The sequence below is a fragment of the Dioscorea cayenensis genome, chromosome 17 (genome assembly GCF_009730915.1).
Source record: "Dioscorea cayenensis subsp. rotundata cultivar TDr96_F1 chromosome 17, TDr96_F1_v2_PseudoChromosome.rev07_lg8_w22 25.fasta, whole genome shotgun sequence".
Classification (NCBI taxonomy): Eukaryota; Viridiplantae; Streptophyta; class Magnoliopsida; order Dioscoreales; family Dioscoreaceae; genus Dioscorea; species Dioscorea cayenensis.
This window is the reverse complement of record NC_052487.1, coordinates 8,475,936-8,497,162: the sequence shown is the minus strand read 5'-3', so window position 1 is coordinate 8,497,162 and position 21,227 is coordinate 8,475,936. Positions and strand designations below refer to the sequence as shown.

The window sequence follows — 21,227 nt, the reverse complement described above, 5'->3', positions numbered from 1 at the left end:
GTGGCATCCAGCCCATGCAGGCTCCAAAGCCTCCAAAAATTTGTTTTGCATGCACTGTAGAGTGTTTTGACAATATATTCCGTGAAAAATAGCATCTAAAAACCAAGAAATCACCATGGATTTGAAAATGAAGGCATGGAGAGGGTGAGGAGAAGTGAGGGCTTACTGGTGTGAATCAGAGAAGATATTTTGATGAAAATGCCAGCAAAAAACTTCTAAATCTCCAAGGAGATAAAGAAAATTAGTTTTGGATTCCAAAAGTTGGGATTATTGAAGATAGAGAAGTGGGGGATGAAGGGCTTTTTGGGGATGAAGACAATTAATAGTGACCCTTCATGTTCTTGTAAGCCACATGGGGGTGTGGAAATTCCACACCCCCACGTGGGTATTGTACACGGCCGCGCGGAAATTCCACGTGATCGTGTGAACTGCAAAATTTCTGCAGACAGTCCACGCGAAACTCCAAACTTCAAATTAACACTAATTCTTCAACTATAAATATGAATTACACCCTAAACCATGCCACATACATGAAAATCAATTTAAATCACCAAAACTTTTCCATGAAAAGTCCGACACCAACAAGAATTCATCAAGGCACGAACTCATGAATTTATTACTACCGAAATAAAATTCTAGCCTAGAAATTAACTAAAACCTTGGGTTGCCTCCCAAAAAGCGCTTGTTTAACATCACTTAGCTTGACATATCTGTCCTTACCTCATGGTGGCTCATAGAGATGGAAAATTTCCTTATTTAAAACCTGCACACATGAATGACAGAAATTCTACATACTCAAGGAGAATTTATTAAACATGTTACCGAATGAGAGAATATCGCGCTCTTCTTTTGTGTGCTTTTCTCCAAGTGCATTGGAATGCTTTTGGTGGTGACGTCTCAACCTCTTGATGCGGTGAAAAATTTGTTTTAGAAATCCTCCTTTTGGTTGCTCTTAGAGGACTTGTTCTACATGATTACTCATTTTCTCCTCCTCAATGTCCGACCACTCCTCATATGTGTCCAAATGCAAAAATTCCTGCAAATACTCATTAGCAATCTCATCATTGACTTCTAAAAAATAACATGAGTCATCAAAGTCAAGAGAGTGCTTCATTGCTTTGGCGGGGCGGTATGTGATCTTCTCTTCTCCTATGCGTAGTGTCATCTCACCTCAATCCATGTCGATGAGAGCCTTGGAAGTTCATAGGAATGGTCTCCCTAGAAATAGTAGAACCTCCACATCTTCATCAACATCAAGCACCACAAAATCTACAAGAAAAAACATACTTGTCAACCTTCACTAAAACATCTTCAATTATACCTCTAGGATGACGAACTGAGCAATCGACCAGCTGTAACATCATGCGGGTTAGCCTTTGCTCTCCTAACCCCAATTTTTGAAACAGTGTGTATGGCATGACATTAATACTAGCCCTGTATTCGGCCAATACCTTTTCCTCTCCCAACGTCATGGCATGATGAAGCTTCTCGGATATTTCATCTTGTTCGGCAAATTTTTCTAAAGCATTGCTGAGCAATTAACTTCCAAAACCACAGCTACACTCTCCTCCATCTTTGTCTTGTTGGTCAAGAAGTCATTCAAGAACTTTGCATACCGACGCATTTGTGACAACACCTCCACAAACGGGATGTTGATGTGCAACTATTTGAATAAATCCATAAATTTCCTGTTTTGCTCATCAGTTTGGTCCTTCTTCAAATGCACCAGATAAGGAATTCTTGGAGTATACGAAGTGGGTGACACAGCTGTCCCCTTCTCCTTGTCTTGAACCTTATCCCTTGTCTTTCATGAGAAATTTTAGTAGTATTCTCAATGAGGGTTTTTGCTTGAATAATTTTATAATTTTTCTTAGCAGTGAGCTTTTCTTGGAGCTCTTGACCACTCCTCAAACTGATCGGCTTCACTTGCTCTCTCGGGTTAGTCTCGGTGTTACTTGGAAAGCTTCCTAGAGGTCTTTCGACCTATGACTTCGTTATTTGTCCCACTTGATTCATGAAATTGTGTAAGGAAGTGGTGTGATTGTGGAGTGTTGCCTCTCTGTTTTGGAACCTTGTGTCGGTTAACTGAATGAACTTTGACAAAACCCTTTATAACTTTGAAACTCTCTCCAAAATCAAAGATGTTTGCTAAAATCCTGGTGGGGCAGCGGTCTTTTGCTACCCTTGATTACCCAATGAGAGATTTGGGTGGTTCCTCCACCCTTGGTTGTAGGTATTGCTTTAAGGATTGCCTTATCCTCTTCTTGAATTGCTTACAAAATCTACTTGTTCAATTGGGGTTGAAGTAACAATTGAGATAGGACAATCGGATGGCATATGTGAACCCCCACAACCATCGCAACTCATGATCACGGCCATTCTTGGTGAAATTAAAGTGTCCAATTTCTTGCTTAATGCCTCTACTTGGGCTGCCTAGGATATAACCGTATCGATCTTATGAATTCTGGCCATTTTCTTCTTCTCCCTTGTATTCCATTGGTAGTTATTTAAGCCCATATCTTCAATCAACTAGCGGGCCTCTTCTGGGGTCTTGTTTCCCAATGTTCCTCCCACGGTGGCATCAAGAAGTTGTTTAGTGCTTGGGTTCAACCCATTGTAGAATGTGTAAATGATCATCCACTCGGGGAACCCATGTTGTGAACACTTCTACAAGAGATCCTTGAATCATTCCCATGTCTTAAATAATGATTCTAGCTCTATCTGAACAAACGAAGAGATCTTATTTTGAAGATTCACTGATTTTCTTGGAGGAAAATACCTTGCCAGGAAAGTTTCTACCACTTCGTTCCATGTTGTGATGGAAGTTCTTGCCAATGAATGGAGCCACTGTTTGGCTCTTCCTTTCAATGAGAATGGGAATGCCCTCAAGTGAATTACATCATTTGAAACCCCATTGATCTTCAACATGTCACACACTTCAAATAAATTCTCAATATGGTAATTCAGGTCTTCATCGGCTAACCTATTAAATTATGCAAACTGTTGAACCATCTGAATGAAACCTAGCTTCAACTCAAAATTTTGGCCTACAACTGGTGACCTAACAATGCTCAACTGTGTCCCACGAACTGTAGGTCAGGCAAAATCTGAAAGTCTTCTTTGTTGCATTTCTTGTTCTGCCATATTGTCAGATTCTTCAACCTTTATTTTAGCTGGAAAATTCTATTCTTGTGCAGGTTCCTTGCCCCTTTTATGCATTCTATGCTCAATTTCAGGATCTTCTTTAACAAATGCCAAAGGATTTCCTCGAGTCATCTTCGTTTTGGTGACAAAAGTCACAAGTGCCGTCAAAGGGATAGGCTGATACAGAGGTGCATGCACTAGTTACATTGCTTTAACGATATTGGATATGGGATAATTCAAAGGAGAATCCAGCTACAAGAGAACAGGAACGGAGAGCTCTCCCCCTTTTTTTGCCCGACCTTTCAATTCATAGATGTGGATCTCGGACCCATCTCATAAACCCAAACCTAATCATGTGATCTCCTTAATTTATTCTCTACTTTTATTTTGGCAACAATCTTTGATAATCATGGAATCAATCATCTTATTTAATTTTCCTTAAATTGACAATTCTAATTAATTCTGTCCTTTTCATTGTTGATCCTGATTTATTTCTTCCATGCTATTTTTTGCTTCCTTGGATTGTTGATCATGATTTATTCTTTCCTTAGATTTTTTTTTCATTAATTTATTCTTTCCTTGGGTAGTTGATTCTCTGAAATGGCTCCTTTTATTGTCATTAGATGATCTCCCATTATAAAAGGGCCGAGAAACCCTAACCCTAGTCATGGTGACTTCTTCTCTTCCTTTGTTTTCACATCTCATGAGATCTTTGCTACTTGAGAGACCTGAACCTTGGTGACACTTGGACAAAATCTCCTCACCAAATGTGCTACATCAAGAGCAAATATTCATGGTGGGTTAGTGACAAGGTCCCCTTGCGTATATCCCGCAAGTGCACGGGTTTGTCGAAGTAATAATCCCGGGTGAGCGGGTATCGAATCCACAGGGTGTAGGGAATAAAAACACTTAATCCGCTTCTTAGCTATGTGAAAGATCAATAGTGATAAGTGTGACAATGATTCAATTCTCAAAATTAAAATCAACAAGTAAGAGAGCACGAGTAAAGGAGAAGGTAAGGCAATCGATAAAGATGGGGTACTCGGATAATGCTCCGCCTAGGATGATCGCTTCAAGTGCAAGAACCCTCTATTATGCTTCCTAATCAATGCAATAGTGAGTCGTGGAAATCCTTCATTACATAGTCCCAAATCTAAGGTCAACTATGGCTAACTCTATACATGTCCCGGAGGAGAGATTAGATAACCTCTCAACCTCGCACTCGCATAGAGTTGCAATGAGCTCTAGGGATTCCAAGTGATAAATCTTTTCCTAATTATAGACCTAACCCTTTGGTCCAAATGGAATGTCCCTAACCACGATTAAGCCCTAGATACTAAGATCACCTCAACGCTTCACTCCGTTACACGTGCAACTAAGCCCCAACGAAAGTTCATCCCTTAGACCATTCACTCTATTGTGACCGCAAAGAACTCGAGGAACGGAGGTAGAATCTATCACGTCGGAGGGGAAAGGGGACGCTCTTGTACCTCTCGACTCACCCTCTCAACCCTCTCCAACCTAGCTTTGTCTAACGCTCGTGGTGTGTCACTCACTCACAAGGTTACCAACCAGAACTCTCAACCCTAGTGTCACTCTAGGGGAAATGTTCATACAATCAAGCATTCAAGGTTGGAACTCACAATAAACATCAATTAATTGAAAGCATAATAAAGAGATTCAATGAAACAAATACATCCTAGGGTTCACAAATACCCAAGTACCCACTAGGGGTTTAGCTCTCCATGGAGCTAAGTACAATCAAAGAAATAGAATGTAAAAGCAATGAATCCATATAAAAACCCCCTCGATGGTCGTGTCGATGGTCTTGTGAAGAGTCCTCTACTCGTCGCAAGGGATCCTTTGTCCGGCCTAGGATACACCTCGTCGGATCGATGCCGACGAAAGCTCTCCCAATAACCTTCTTCCAAACGAAACGCGATGTCAGAGCCATAGAACCTCTCCAAAACCCTAGCCAATACCCCTCAAAACCCTAGCCGAAGCCCTCTCTCAAGTTGGGGAAAAGATGGAGAAAAGAATACTAAAATCGGGGCTGAATCGGCTTTAAATAGGGCTGGAATCGGGCGACTACACGGGCGTAGATGCTTCACACGCCCATGTGGAATTTCCACACGGGCGTGGATAATTTTCACACGCCCGTGTGGATTCTCTAAACACCTATTTTCTCGGCCGACTGTGAACAGTACTGCTACAGTACTTTGCTACGCTATTGCTGCATTTTTCTGCTACAGTGCCCTGCCTAAATAGCTTCCCGAATCTATATTTTCATCGGGGTAACGCAAACGGGCACACGTTCACGTCGTGGATCACTTGCTTCTTCAATGATAGGCAAGTTGGTGGAGCTCTTGTTCTATGTGCATAAGTCGGAATGCTCGAGTGTGACTGCCTTTGTGCCCCTCCAAATGGATGTGCCAACTAGAATACGAGGAGGTTGGCACACACTCTAGCATCTCACACCCGACCTATGTCTTCGCTTTTGAACCTTAGCTAAATTTCCTCCAAAATCGGTGCATTGTGATCCACATTGGCTTCTTTCCTTCATAATCGGCCTCACAACCCTACCTGCACGAAAGTAACATAAAAACACACATATTAAAGTAAAAACCCGAGAAAAGTAATGCTCAACATAAGGAATGAACGCTTTGCATTCATATCGTACAAGCACTTATCAGTTAGCATATCTTGGCATTGGAGTGAGGGCATTCTATGCTGCACGAAGGGAGCCAATTCAATGATAGGACAATGTTTTTGCACGCTTAATCCCAGGCTAGATCATTCCACTCTTTTTTTAATTTAATCAGATTTTGTGCTAGTTAATTGCATCCTAATAAAAATATTATTTTTCCTACAAACAACCCTAAAAATTTATCATAGAGTGCATCTAACAAATGGGGCAATGACAGCCTATCATATGCTCCTAAAATGATGTATCATCTAAGCTTTGCTGATAAGTTTGATGCAATCTAGAGCTCATATTTAGACAAACTTCTCAAAAAATTCTATGTGGCCCGCATTTGTCTTAATCCTTTTGTTAAAGAAAAGGACAGTTCCATTTGACCCTTTTTTCTCATTCCAAGTTTTTCCCTTGAGCCGAATACCCTCTAACTCTGTCACTGCTCTTTGATTAAATTCCTCACATCTCTCCCGAGTCACTGTAGCCTTGAAGAGGAGAACTTCTAGTCACAGTGCCTTGGCATCGTCAATGACGAGGGAGGGCGGACTATTATCTAGTTCATTGGCAATTGTTTAAGGTTAGAATCTTCGACATTTGGATGGTCGTAGAAGCTGTGACCTTAGTATTAGGTCTTCTAAGCTTGGTTGTTATTGTAGAAATTTGTGGCGATTGTTAATGTGTGCTTTAGTTTCAATATTTTGTTTAATCCATGGTTATTTTAGTACAGTTTGTTCTTCTAGAGTGATGTTAAGTGTAGAGATGAGTTTCAACCATGTTAAAGGTTGTATTTATAACTTGCATGTTTGTAGTCATGTCTCCTACAATTGTGATTTTTGGGTTTGGTGATTATGTGCTAAGCTGAAACATTTTGTTTATACTTAAGTGAATGTTTGTACACCTTGGTTTATTCTTGAACTCTCTTTATAGTTAGTGACACCTAAACCCATGCCTAAACTCTTGCGAGGTATGTCTTAATGTATATATTTATATAGTTGGATGATAACCTGCATCTATTAGCATTAGCTTGTATATATAGTACAGATATGCATAATTTTTGTTATGTTTTACATGTACCAATGTGCTTATTTATATAATACCTATATGGTGTTAAGGACCTGCAGTCTTTGGTTATAAGTGTATATAAATACTGCGTTATTTGAATGCTTTCCCACACATCTTGACAGCCCAATGTATGAAGTCTAAAAACCTTTTATTCTGTATTTTGGATTCTTAGACCCCTTTATTGTGTTGTATTTTTGTATTAGATAAATTTGTACTCAATAGTTGGTTTATATTTCTACTTTGAGACAGGTTTTGAGGCCTTGTAGACCCGTCGGGTCTAGGCCCTATGGGATTGTTGCCATTTGTCCACATGTTAGTTCGGGTTAGCTGGGTCTAGGGCGTGACATTCATCCATTGGTGAAGCTAACCAAAAATATGAAAAGGAGAATGAGAATGAAGTATAAATACATAATTAAAAAAAACAAATAGTATTTTAGATTTAAAATAATTCTTTCTTTAAATTCAAAGATACATTGTGTATTTGCAACATGGGGATGTTTTGCTATATTAAAATTTGAGAAACACAAAATTTTATTAACTAAATACCCTAAAAGATCAAGCTTGAAATGAAATAAGTATAATAATTCATAACCAAACAAATGTTAGGCAATGGTTGATAAAAAAATTATTTAACATAAAATATGTTCGAAACTAAAAAATTATGTTAAATAAGTATCTATATAACTAATATGTAAATACTTAAATATACAAATCAATCTTTTTATTCTATAATTGAGCAACACAACAACTAAAATCAAACATACTCAATAGAAAACAATCAACAACCAAAATAGATGTTCAAACAAACAAGACTTTAAAAGCCAAACCCAAAGATAGTGTGGATGTTCATCAACCATTGTGGCCTCTCTCTCCCTTGATGGAAAAAGGGATAATTGTGGGTAATTCCTTCCTTCAGCAGCAACTTTATTAGGAATGGTGTTCCATTTCCTAGGGATCAACTTAATTTGCATGTCCTCCTCTTGATTGGGCAGTCCTTTAATGTTGTTCATAATAGTTGAAACTCACTAGTTACTCTGAGGTGTGTCGCCCCCTTTTTGTGTGTAAAGACTCGAACAATTGTTCGGGCCTGTTTATTTAACTTGGTAATTGAGACCGGGACTGTCTAAGCGCATTCAAGCCATTTTTGAGCTTATACTGTGGTACTTGCGCATGGGTGCCCACCATCATGACTTAGACCGAAGGCTGAGTCTTGTGCCCGAGCTCATTGTGCAGCCGCCAAGCCGACTGCATCGGTGAGGTGGGTGCAGGGTGTGCCTAAGCACGATCCCACAAGGCACCTGCTCCCTTCAGGTGGGCGTAGGATGCTCCAGACTGGTGACTTGTGCTCGCAGGGTGCCAACGAGCGTACCTAGGTGGGTGCCTATGAACACTTTTCGCCGCATGGTGCTTGCGAGGCGCTTCCTGCCCAGTTTTTAAGGCTTTTGTTTTGGCTACCTCTTTAATTTTTCTCTCTTCTCCTTTCTTCCACCTCTTCTTTGTGCTTTCCTTTGGAGTTAGAATAGAGGTTAGTTAGCATTCTTCTTTCAACCTTAAAGTCAAGATTCATACATTTTGATACTTGAATCCTTGAGGTAAGTTTCCTTCTTTTTGCTTTTTCTTATTGATGGAAAATGGATGATCTATAGTTGGTTAATGGTTTGATCTTGGTTCTTCTTGTTGATTATTGCTTTGAGAGATAGAATGAGTGAATTTCCTTGCCATGTTTCCTTGAATTGTTGAATCCATGAACCATTGCTTGCTAGGGTTCTTGGATACTATACCACTGGTTAAACTTAGTTGTTTCTTTGAATTTTTTGGTTTAGACTAAAGCTCAAACCCTTAGGAGTTCTTTGGGAACCTTGGAAGCTAGTCTTGAGTCAACCCTAGGATCCAGTTAGGGGTTCATGGCATTTATAACCTAGTGTTTCAGTTATTGGTTTGCTTTGTTTAATTGTTGTTGTTGTTGTTGTTGTTGTTGTTGTTGTTGTTGTTGTTGTGTGTTGTTGTTGTTGTTGTTGTTGTTGTTGTTGTGTGTGTGTGCTGGATGGTTAGGTGGTGAAAGCTCGCCTCAAGGCAATGAGCCAGTGGAGGATTAGCATGCCTGAGGTTTTCTCGCCTAAGTTATGAGTAGGGTTTAGATTACACAAATCTCTTGGAATATATATATATATATATATGTATTGATTTATCGAGTTTGAATTGAAGTATGACTCTTACACGCACACTATTCTTGTGATATTCATTTATGAGGAATGAAGCTCATTCCCGGCATATGAACATTGTCCTAGTTATGTACCAATTGTTATATTGTTGTTATACCTTCGTGTGGTTTGATGGTGATGGGGTTGTAACCCGCTTGCTGCAATAGGGGATCCCCACGGGCCAGCCTTTAGAGGTGGCATAGAGGACTTGGTTTTTCTTATCCATATCAAGTGGCACTTAGAGCATAATTAGATGATACATTAGGTTTCCAGAGTCGCCATACAGAACTGGTGTATCAACATCAAGGTCATGAGGGCTTTGACAGCTCTGACCTTAGCCATGGACACAGCTACACTTTAGAGGGTTTTCTAGACCTTTTACAAACTTGCTTTCATGCAGTGTATTATTTGACACTTCTTGATTATTATGCTAAACATTTTTGCAATAGTCCTTGTGTTTGAAATGAATGAGTTTTATGATGAGTTTCATAGCCTAAGGTTTTATAACTCATATTATTCTTGAAAATGATTGTTTTGAAAGAGAAACCCTTATTTGAGGCAATTGTATCATTTTTTTATGATTATGGATATAATCTATATTTATAAGTACAAGTTTGCAAATTGTTGTATAATTCAAAGTTTATGCATTTTGCACAAGCTTGGTTGTTGATGTTTATTCCACTCAGTTTGGTATTTTTCAGAATTGTGCTAACCCACTCACTGACTGACCTAGGTTACTCACCACCTCTTTCTTCTTCCTCGGCTCTAGCAGCTAGTAGCGTGGCGGTGAAGCAGTATGCTGGGTCTTTGCTAGCTTTCTTCCTCTGCTCACTGATAAGTGCTTGTGTATTAGTAATATGAAGTATTCTTTTCTTACGGTGAGCATTACTTTTATCAAATTTTAGCACTAATATATGTGTATTTGTGTTACTTGTGTGCATTTAGGGTTGTGGAGCCAAATGTAGAGAAAGAAAGCCAAAGTAGATTGCGATTACACTTTGTTGATGGAATCTTGGAGTAAACAAATGTGAAGACACAAGTTGTGCTTGAAGATACGTGAATCTGTGCCAACCTCCATGCGCTCAAGAAATTACATGGTTTGGAGGGGCACAAAGGCAGTCACATTTGTGTATTCCAACTTGTGCAATGTTAGCAAGATCTTTGTCAATGTTATCCCTTATTGAAAAGGTGACGCGATCTACGGCATAGACGTGTGCCCATTTATGTTGCCTCGATGAAGAGTGTGGATTCGGGAGTGTTTTTGGCGGAGTACTGTAGCAGGTACTGTGCAAACCACAGTGGTTGTTACTGTTCACATGCCGTAAAAAACAAGTTCTGCAGATTCACATGGGCGTCTGGGAATTTTACACACCAGTGTGGATTCCCGATTCCAGCCCTATATAAAGCCGCGATTCAGCCCGATTTTAGAATCCTCTTTTCTATCTATTCTCCATCTTTTCCCCAACTTTAGAGAGCCTTCCGGCTAGGGGTTAGAGGGGCTTTGGCAAGATTTTTGGAGTGGTTCTACGGCCTCCAATAGCGCGTTCCTTTCGAAGAGAGTTATTGGGGGAGCTTTCGTCGATACCGATCCGGCGTGGTGTGCCCTAGGCTTGACAAGGGAACCTTTGAAGAGGACGAGGCTACTCCACAAGACCATCGACACGAATACCAACGGGGTTTTACTTATAGATTGCATGTTTTTACTTTCCATTTTATTATTGATTGTATCTTGCTCCATGGAGAGCTAAACCCTTAGAGGGTACTTGGACTTGTAAACCCTAGGATGTTATTGTTTCATTGACCTTTTATTATATTTCTTTGATTGGTGTCTTTAATTGAGTTTCAATCTTGAATGCTTGTTGATTGATTTCTCCCTTAGAGTGACACTAGGGTTGAGAGTCTACATTGATAACCCTTGTGAGTGAGTGACACACCATGAGGGTTAGACAAAGAAAGATTAGAGAGGGTCGAGAGGGTGAATCGAGAGGTACCGGAATATCCCTTTTCCCTTTCGGTGTGATTTATCCTTCCTCCATGTTCCAGAGGTTTTTAGCGGTCACAATAGAGTGAAGTGCTAAGAGAGGAACTCCGTTGGGGCTTAGTTGCGTGAGCAACAAAGTAAAGCGTTGAAGTAATCCTTAGTGATGGGGCTTAATTGTGACTAGGGGTATTTTACCTGGACCAAAGGGTTAGACCTATGTTAGGGAATAGGGTTTATCACTTGGAATCCCTAGAGCTTCTTGCAACTGTACACAATGTGAGGTGTTGAGACTGAGTGATTTCTCCGTCGGGGCATAGTATAGAGTTAGTTATGGTTGAACTTAGGTTTAGGACCATATATTTTAGGATTTCCAAGACTCATTAAGCATCAGTCAGGAGCTTAATAGTTGGTCTTGCACTTGAAGCAATAGTCTTAGGGGGAGCAATGTCCGGGTGCTCCACTTTCTATCGATTGCCTTCCTCTCATTTTATTGCGCCTCTTACTTTCTTTAGTTCTTTGCATATTGATTTTTTCACACTACTATCGATTCATCTTCACTTTAGTTAAGTAGCAATCTTTGTGTTTCTGATCACTATTCCCTGTGGATTTGACTATCCACTCATCGGGGTATTATTACTTCGACAAACCCATGCACTTGCAGGTCACACGCAAGGGGTGTGTCACTCACCTCCTATATCTTATATGTTTATTTTATAACATAAGTACGCTGTATAAGGATATGGATCCAATAGTGTATTCACACTCTGTTTTCATGGTTGTTTGTTTGGATATTTCTTGAACCCTTATATCATATATTATTGTTGCTGATGCTTCCTCTACTTATCTTTCAATTTCCTTTTGTTACCAAAGATTTTGTTAACCCTGCAATGACTCAAAGGTATCGTGGTGTGGTATCCCTCCTCGGGTTGCCATGGTTGTTGTCACGTTCCGGGGCCCTTGAGTCTTGGCGTGACATACTTTGCCCCTCTTGATATTCAATGGCATGTAAAATTTCAGCAGAATCTGTGAAAATTCAACAAATGTTGACATCTCCTTGAGCAAATAGTTGAAGTGCCCAATACATTATCTTCACCTCTGTCTCTAGGCTTAATTGAGCTTATACCTATTGGCATCTTGCCATAAAAATTCTCTTGTCATTTGAGATAATAATGAAACCTATTCCACCTATTGTGTCCTCACTGGACCAAGAAGCATCAATAAACAATAAAAATCCATACCAAAAGTGGAAATCTAAGTTTAAAAGAAACTTCCCTATTTTGAGCTTCATCCCACTAATGTATTCTTTAAAGTTATTGATGGGCTTATAAGAAATTCTCCCAAAATCTAGTTGAATGCGTTTGAATAATACATCACATCAGGCTTTCCAAATCAGCCAAAAAGTAGCAGCATTATAGATACAGCTTGATTTGGATGCCTGCAATCCTGGAAATTCAACCATCCACCATCAGCAAGGTTCCCAAATTATGCTTTATAAATAAACATTGATGCTAATCCAAATATCCCTGACTTTAAAGCAATTGAGAAATAAGTGATTCATATTTTCAAACTCAGTCCCACAGAGGACACAAAGAGTGGAAGGAGTCATGTTCAAAAAGCCAAGTGAAGAATTTGATTCTAGAAGCAACATTAAGCTTCCAAACTTTTAACCAAATATTCCAAGAAAGTATATTGTAGTTGGCAGGAGGGTACCAAACCCAAGTATTGACAGCATTAGGAACAATGCTGCTCCTAGTTAAAGTGGAAGAATCCAACCTGGGACCAAGTGAATTATGAAGCATGCTATGATCCCATTTTTCCTCCTCAATTAAGTCCCGAACCTGAATATTCTCAAAATCCATGTCCATATTGAAAAAAGTTGGCTTGTAGGCCAAAGGAATTTCAAAACAACATGGGTCATTAAATAAGGAAATAGATTGTAGATTAACGGATTGAATCCAGATACTTGGCTTAATCAGATCAGTAGTTTTATAGGATAACCTAAAAACCCAAGAATAATTAGTTGGGGGATCGAAAAGCCAATTATGAGTTGAAATATATTTCAGTTTTAAAATTTCCACCTAATCAACCTCCTTGCAATTCAAAAACCTCATAATATGCTTAGCAAACAAAGCAAATCTGGTCAATTTGAGATTTTTAATGCCCATACCCACCTTAGATTAATCAAGAGTAGCAATGTTCCAACTCACATGATAGATGGCACTATGATTGCCACTATTAACCCAAACGAAATCCCTAGCCAGTTTGGCAATTGAGTCCAAAATACCATCTAGAAGAGGATAGGAAGAGAGATGGTAAAGAGGTACTAAGAGAATGGAACTATTGATTAAAACAACTCTACCAGCTTTAGAGATGGAGTTGTGATTCCAAATGGTAATAGTTTTGGAAATTCGCCAAACCATAGGCCAAAAGAGATTCAAACTGAGCCTTATGGGTGAGATTGATTTACAAGTAAGTAAAAGTAAAATTGCCAATCTTAAAGTTCAAAATTGAACTTATACTTTTGCACACTTTTTTATTAAGCCAACTAGGAAAATAAACTGCTGATTTAGGAAAGTTAGGCTTCCGCCCAGTCAACCGAGAGTATATGGAAAGGAATAACTTACAGTTTTGGGCAACTTTCCTATTGGATTTAGTCACCAAAAGAAGGTCATCAGCATACATAAGATGATTGAAATTAAGACTAAATCTAGGCTCAAATCCTGGAATTATATTCATATCTAAGGCTTTATTTAGAATATCAGACAGATTATGAGAAGTAAGAATGAAAAAATAACGAGATAACAAATATCTTTGGTGAACTCCTCTTGAAGAAGAAATCCAGCTAGAAGGTTGACCATTGATGAGGAAAGAGTACCTAGCTGAAGCTAGACAGGACTTGACCCAAGAGACTCAAATAGGAGGGAAATCCATTTTAATTAAATTGGCAAAAACAGCATTCCAACTCAAGATGGCATATGATTTCTTAACATTATTTTTAACTATCATCCTACAAGAGTCCTTAAAATCATGTTCAATAGAGTGTGCTACCTCCTGGACAGCCAAAATGTTGTTCATTGGGCAATTCCCCATGATGAAACCACATTGATCTCTACCAATCAGATAGGGCGAGACATTTTTAAGTCTATTGGCCAAAATCTTAGTAATAATTTTATAATAGCAAGTCTGATAAGAGAAACCTTTTCAAACTCTGAAATGCACTCAAGATTCTCAGGGAGAGCAAGCAAAATATCATAAATAGAGTGCTTACTATGCTTAGACCAAAATTGGAATAATGAGTCAAGTAACAATGTTCAATGTGAGATCTATCAGTAAAGACATTACTATGACCATCTATAATATGAGCAATGTGATTTTTATGTCTATGAATGTGGGCATTATTGTGAAAGTAACTAGAGTTAAAATTAAAATTTTGAACACACATCAAACGAGAGTGTTGGGCCTTTTACAAGGAGTTCTGACAAAGTAAAGCCTTATGCCTATTATAGAGGACTCTGAAGTCACAAGAATCAGGAGAGAGATCATCAACGATAGAATCAGAACCCTCTATCTCCTTAATTCTTAACTCAATGTCTTTAATATCTCTATCTAAATAATTTAAACCTATGCATATCCAATAAATAAGCTTGGTCTTAGTCCAATTAACATAGTGTGTGAAGGCATGAAGAGGACTAGAATTAGCATTAGACTTCCAAACACTATTAATGATACGATCACATTCAAGGTAGTCAAGCCAATAACTATTAAAATGAAAAATCCAATTTTTTTCAGAAAAGCGATAATAAGCGACAAGAAAAAGATGAGCATGATCAAAAGAAAAATGCAACAAATAAAAATTCAAGTAAGAACCAAAATTTGAGGTCCATAAGGGGGTTAGCCAAACACTAGTCCAATCTGGCCCACCAACGGGAAAGCTCCAGTTGTCCATTACACCAGGTAAGGTCCTCCCCCACATACCCCAAATCAAGCAAAAAATTACCAACTATAAAATCTGAAAAACAGTTAGCCTTTCCCTCATAGTAAGAAAAAGAATTACCCCTATGCTCAGATGGGGAACAAGTAGCATTGAAATCGCCCATGATGAGCCAGGGGAGATTTAAGTTAGTGATACCTCAGAATTCTCTCCAGAACATCCTCTGAGTGTCCATCCTCTGATAACTATACAAGATAGAAAGCATCCAATCTTCAGGAAGCGCCAACAAGATTACCTGGTGAAGCGCGACTCTGGATATCGATAGGGGAATGATGGCACCAAAAGTTCGCTTTCACAAAATGATAATACCACCAAAATAGTCAGTAGTCAGAATAGCAACCGAAGACTAGTTCTGAAACTTTTTGCAAAACCTCTTAATTCCATCAACATTTTCTCGAGTCCTAAGGACAGTAAATTGGGTTGATGTTTCTTAAGCAGGTCAAAAATTATGTTGATCATGTTTACAACTGAACCACACTTGCAATTCCAACACAAAACCATAAGCTCTTTCATTTCAAAATCATAAGTAGGAAAAAGAAAAAGACAAAGAAAAATCATCAAAAAAGACAAGCAAACAAAAACTATGCAGATTTGCTAAGAGAAAACAAGAGAAAAGGTAGCAGAGATGATCAATTCCCAGAAGGAGCAAACTCCATTCTTATTTTCTTCTTCGACAGGCCTCCTCAGGTACAATCTCTGTAAGCCAGAGATTCTTTTTGAGCTTCCACTTGATATTCAACAAGCATCTGCATAAGATTGGATAGAGTGATTGTGACGAATGGAAGGTGATGGAGGTAAGGCATCAAGATCTGTAAAGATTGATGGGATATGCCAAGCATTGGAAAATCATGAGCTTCCCCTGCCTCTTCCACATGTCCATCATCCACACCATCCTTAGTTTGGACAAACTAAATAAGCTCCACATGTGTCTTCCTCCACATAGAGCACACCAAAATGTCACCCTGCCCCCATCCCTAATTGAGTCGTCGCACCACCATTAATCAAGGGAAAACCCATTACCCTCCTCCATTTGTTGTAATTCTTGCGGGGTTAGACAATCAAATCCCGATTGCATGGCAGCCTGGGCACTTGAGATTCTAAGGGGTTCCTGAGAACTCCCAATGTTTGGTACACAGCAATAGATCGTCTATCAGAAATATCTTCTCCCAATGGAATATCGGTTTGGTGACAACATGCGCTCAAGATGTGTCCAACCAAACCGCAAGTGTAATAATATATAGGGAAACACCCATAAAAGATTCCATAAAAACCTTCTAATCATCCTCTCCCACTCAAAAACCCCTTTCTAAAGGTTGAGAAAGGTTAATTCCCAGCCAAACTAGAGCATAGCATGCTTTGCTCAAGAAGAGAGTTTGTTCATCGACTTTTAGTAAGGGTCCAATATGCTTTGTGAGAACTTCCAGCATATTACCCTCCCAGTATTCTAGAGGCAAGTGGTGCACCTCACCCACACCACAGATGTGGACAGACGTGTATAAATTGACTAGAAGTGATCTTGCCAAAATGAAAGTTGAAACACCATTCCATTGGCCATCCATGGTCCTTCCAACATTATAGCTTTCATCATTTCAATGGATTCACATTGAACAAAGAAATATCCATTCAGCATATCAGCAATATGGCAGGATCCCCAAACCAGCCATTTCTCTGTCAAGGTAGATTGAATAAGTTCCAAAGGTGGTGTCTTCCCTAGGAATTTTCCATATAAAGCATTTTGGAAACATTCACTTGCTCTTGTACGGACATTGATCGAATTCTTCAGTTTTTCGATAATTTTACCTTGGACCATAGGAGAGTCTTCTCTTTTGTAAGGGGAAGCCCCATCAACACTTACCCAATAGAGGCAATTCAAGTCAGGGGGTTCTGAAGTGATAGGAAGGGGAGGGGTATTATGCAGCCGACCCCACTTGCCATGGCAAAAGAGGGCAATTGGGGTGTTCTCTAGAGAAGCTCAGACAACGAGGACAAGGAAAGCTCTAGAGGGTATATTAGGAGAACAGTGTCATTATGAGTTAAAGGAAATATTAAGTTGAAGGAAATTTATGTTGGTACACATTTGTATGAGAGGTGGTATTGAGTTTGATATTCTAATTATTTTATGATTGTACGCTTTTGTTGTTAATTTTAATCAACAATTAATTCATGTGACATTTATAAAAACTGGATATAAATAAAACAACAGCACAGTCACTACTTGGTGTAGTGGAATTTTATGATAATGGTGAATGGAAGACCTGGGATCAAATTCCCCGGTCGACAGCTGTTGTAGTACTAAGCATATATATACTATAAAATACTATATAAATAATATAGCAACAGTGTTAATTTACTGTTCACAGACACCCTATGGGAGGATCTACTACAAGAGTTATAATTTTTAGTAACAACTTTTTTGTGACACCTTATTATTTTACCACAAATATTAGGTATTTTATGATAAAAAAAAGAGTTTATTGTCACTATAGTTTGGATTAGTTATGATGTCTAATTATTTTGTTCAATTTTGACAATTTAGTATCTATCACAATTATGAATCTTATCTTTTGTGTCGCCAACTTTAGATACAAAAAATGTAAACATGTATTGTCTACAGTCTTTTATAAATAAGTATATGTGGTTGTAAAAAGTATATTCTTAATAAAATATTAAAAAAGTCTAATTTTCCCTACCCAATCTCAAGATCTATGTACATATTTTTTTTTTTAAATTCAATAGATGTTTTAAGTAATTATAGATAAAATTTAAAAGATTTTTAAAATTATAATTTATCCAATACTCAAAATTTATATTATAAGGCTTATAAAGTAGACCTTTAATTTAGATCATATCTAGGATATATAGTATTAGAGAAAATTTTAAAAATTAAAATCAAGATTAAATATATTTTTACTAAATCTCACAAAACAAAATCTAGATAATGTAATTTAAAAAAAAAATTAAATTTTAAAAAGATAAATATCCTCAATGAACTTAACATATAAAAGGAATAAACGAAGATGGTGAAACCTTGAGTACTTTAGTGCCTAAGGAGATCGGTGGCAATGATTTGGCTATATTTGATTCAAAGAACCAAAGTGACTCAACTAGCTCAAGATGTAGAGATGCATATCATTGATGATCACAAGATTTGCTCTTTTTCTTTTCTCAAATTCGTTTTCTTCGTTTATACATTGGAGAAGATATAATTGATGTTTTGCTTAATCTTTTTCATCTTCAAAGTTAGGTTTATTGGATTTTTCCAATGATCATTATTTGTTAGAATTTCATTTTTAACACTTTGAATCTTTGGTTCATAATAGGAATATGTTGTTTAAATTTTGATTGTGGGTTTTCTATTAATGATTTTTTTATCTATTTAAAACAAGAAAAATCTAAATGCAAAATGGAATTTGTCGCTTGTCAATTGAGAAGAAATAATGGTAGAAAGTTATAATTAAATTAGAATTTTTTGAAAATTGAAAATTACTTTATTAGATTCTTTTTTTTTCTAAATATGCAGAATGAGTATCATGAAGAGAGAATAACATTAAAGTCACAAAAAAAAAGAGTTAAATTCTAGAAGAAGCTAAAAAAATGCAAAAAGATTAAAATGCATGGTTGAGTATTTCATGTCCAAATTTACATTAGAGCATAGTTTACGATAATTTTATAATTTTATTATTGGATATTTAAATTTCCAATTTTATATTTGAAATAAAAATTTTGTACGTTTTAGTGATATTTATCTATTAATATATAATATTAAATATTTTTATTTAGTAGCAACATTATTATTAAATTAATAATTTTATTTGTGACACTAATAAACACTTCACACTATCTCTAAACAACATTAGTAATAAAGTATTGGTCACCAATAAAAATATTACTTTTGACAAAATATTTTGTTACCGTTTAAAATCATTTTATTATCAACAATGGTTTCACAATAAAATGACCAATTATGACTATTTTATTCATCACTATTTTTTATTTTTTGTGTTTAACAAAATTATCACAAATAGTAAGGTTTTTGTGACAGTATAGTTTTATCATAAATACCAATGTTTTTAGTGACAACAATTTAGCCACAAAATTTTGAGTATTTGTGGCCACATAGTTTTATCACAAATATTGAAGTTTTTAGTGACAATAATTGGGGCACAAATTTTTTATGTAATTGTGGCCAAATTTCTAAAGTGGTCGCTATTGTATTTACTTCAGAGGTACTTGTGATGAGAGGTGACGACCACATAAATTGGCCACTATTACTAATAGTGACAAAAATTACTACTTTTAGTAACGACTTTGGTTATCACTAAAAATATAATTTCTTGTATTGATGTCATTTTTCTTCCCTCCAGGGTTGCATGGTAAAGTGATTTATTAACTCGGTTTGTTCCAGATATATCTTCTACGCGTGCACATGTAGAACTATAACTGCCTCATGTGATGTCTGGTTGAGTTAATAAATCTATAAGGGGTTGTTAAACCACCGTAACTGATGCACCACCCTTCCCTGTCCTTTGACATCCCCTTGTGGTGTGGTTCTTGTTGCATTTATTAAAAAAAAAAAGGGAGTGAGAAACAACCGTTCACGCTAAAAATTCTACCAATAAAGGAATTATTGAATTGTTTTTGCATTTTTCCAATTCCTTTTTAATTTTTTCATAATTCAACAAAAAGATTTCTCTGCCAATAAAATTTAAATTCTACACTATCCATGTTTCATGTACAATCTAAAGTTAGTTCTTTCTTTGCTTTATTAGTTGACGGTTTTATGACTAGTTGCGTAAAAAAATATTATTAGGCTTTATTCCCAACCTCTTCATTTTTTTTTGTTGGGGCTACGACATGTTTAGTTAATGTTATTCATGGAAGTCATGGAAGTACGGAAATGCAACATGTATAGAACCCCAAGTTCCAAATGAGAGCCACAACTATTGTATGTTTAGTTGAATGTGGAAGTCATGCACTTCAATTTATTCAGTATTTGGTTTATAGAAGTGAACATCTCAAAGTAAGAATTTGCCAAAGTGAGGTTCCGCTTTGGTTTGTTTGGATGGGACGATTTTTTGATTGTCGGCTTGCTTTTTTTTAGAAAAAAAAAATAATGCAATAAGCCTAGTATAGTCAAGGGTATGCGTGCAACTAAGAAATTTGATTGTCCAGTCCTTGCACCCTTACTCGGTGATATTGTGTTCATGCTGCAAGTTTATAATCACAACCGAAGACCCATTATCATTATCATGCTAAGCTAGACTTGAATTCTTGCCTTTTAAATCTCCACACTAACACTTTTCATAGTTGGTCCAATATCATTAGCCTATGTTAAAAAAGAATATGTTGAAAAAATCATATAAAAAAAGTTTAAAATTCACAAACACCTGTAAAATACAAATACTTTATTTATAGAAAAAATAATACATTATTCAAAAAACTGCACTTGATACAAAGTTTAAAAAAAATTAACAGTCCTAGATTTTCAATATGAGGACGAACTAGAAGCTGGGCTTCTAATTATATATAACAAATATTTTGAATTATATGACATAAATAATAGAAATGAATATTTTAAAACTAATATGCTTCTATAACATATATCATGTAGAATATAAAATATGTGAATAAACAGTAATGCTACAGTATTTATACAATATCCTACATAATATTTACAGTACCACAACAATGATGTCGACCCAGGGATTCGACCTTAGGTCTGTCCATTCACCATTCTCATAATATTTCATTTTATGTATCAATTTTTTGTTTTCCTTTTGCCCATTAAACTTCAATGAGAATACCCATGGATTTCATTTTTTATTTTTCTTTTTAACAAAAAAGCTAAAACAACTAAATAATACTAAGACAAAAGAAAGGATCAACAACACATATAAACATAGAAACAAGCTAAAAATAGCACACTGACTCAAAAATCTTAGACTCAATAACTGCATTAGCAATGCATCTCAGCAGCTCTATTTTTTTTAGGATAAATGATAGGTCTCGGATATGACAAACATGCCTAGCCAAAATATCATAAAACTCATTTAGGTCCTTAGAAATATAATTCAAGTTAACCACAGGTACATTGTTCAACAATTTCTTAATATCTTCAATGGTGTTCTACAACCTCTATATCACCCAAAGGAT

At 36.9% G+C, this 21,227-nt stretch overlaps 1 non-coding gene across 1 annotated transcript; it reads left to right on the top strand.

Annotated features, from left to right (window-relative positions):
• Positions 1-2,647: 2,647 nt before the first annotated feature.
• LOC120281490 lies at positions 2,648-2,753 on the top strand. Its single transcript, XR_005542630.1, has one exon. It is a non-coding gene; the product is annotated as a small nucleolar RNA R71 (small nucleolar RNA).
• The last annotated feature ends 18,474 nt before the right edge of the window (positions 2,754-21,227 follow it).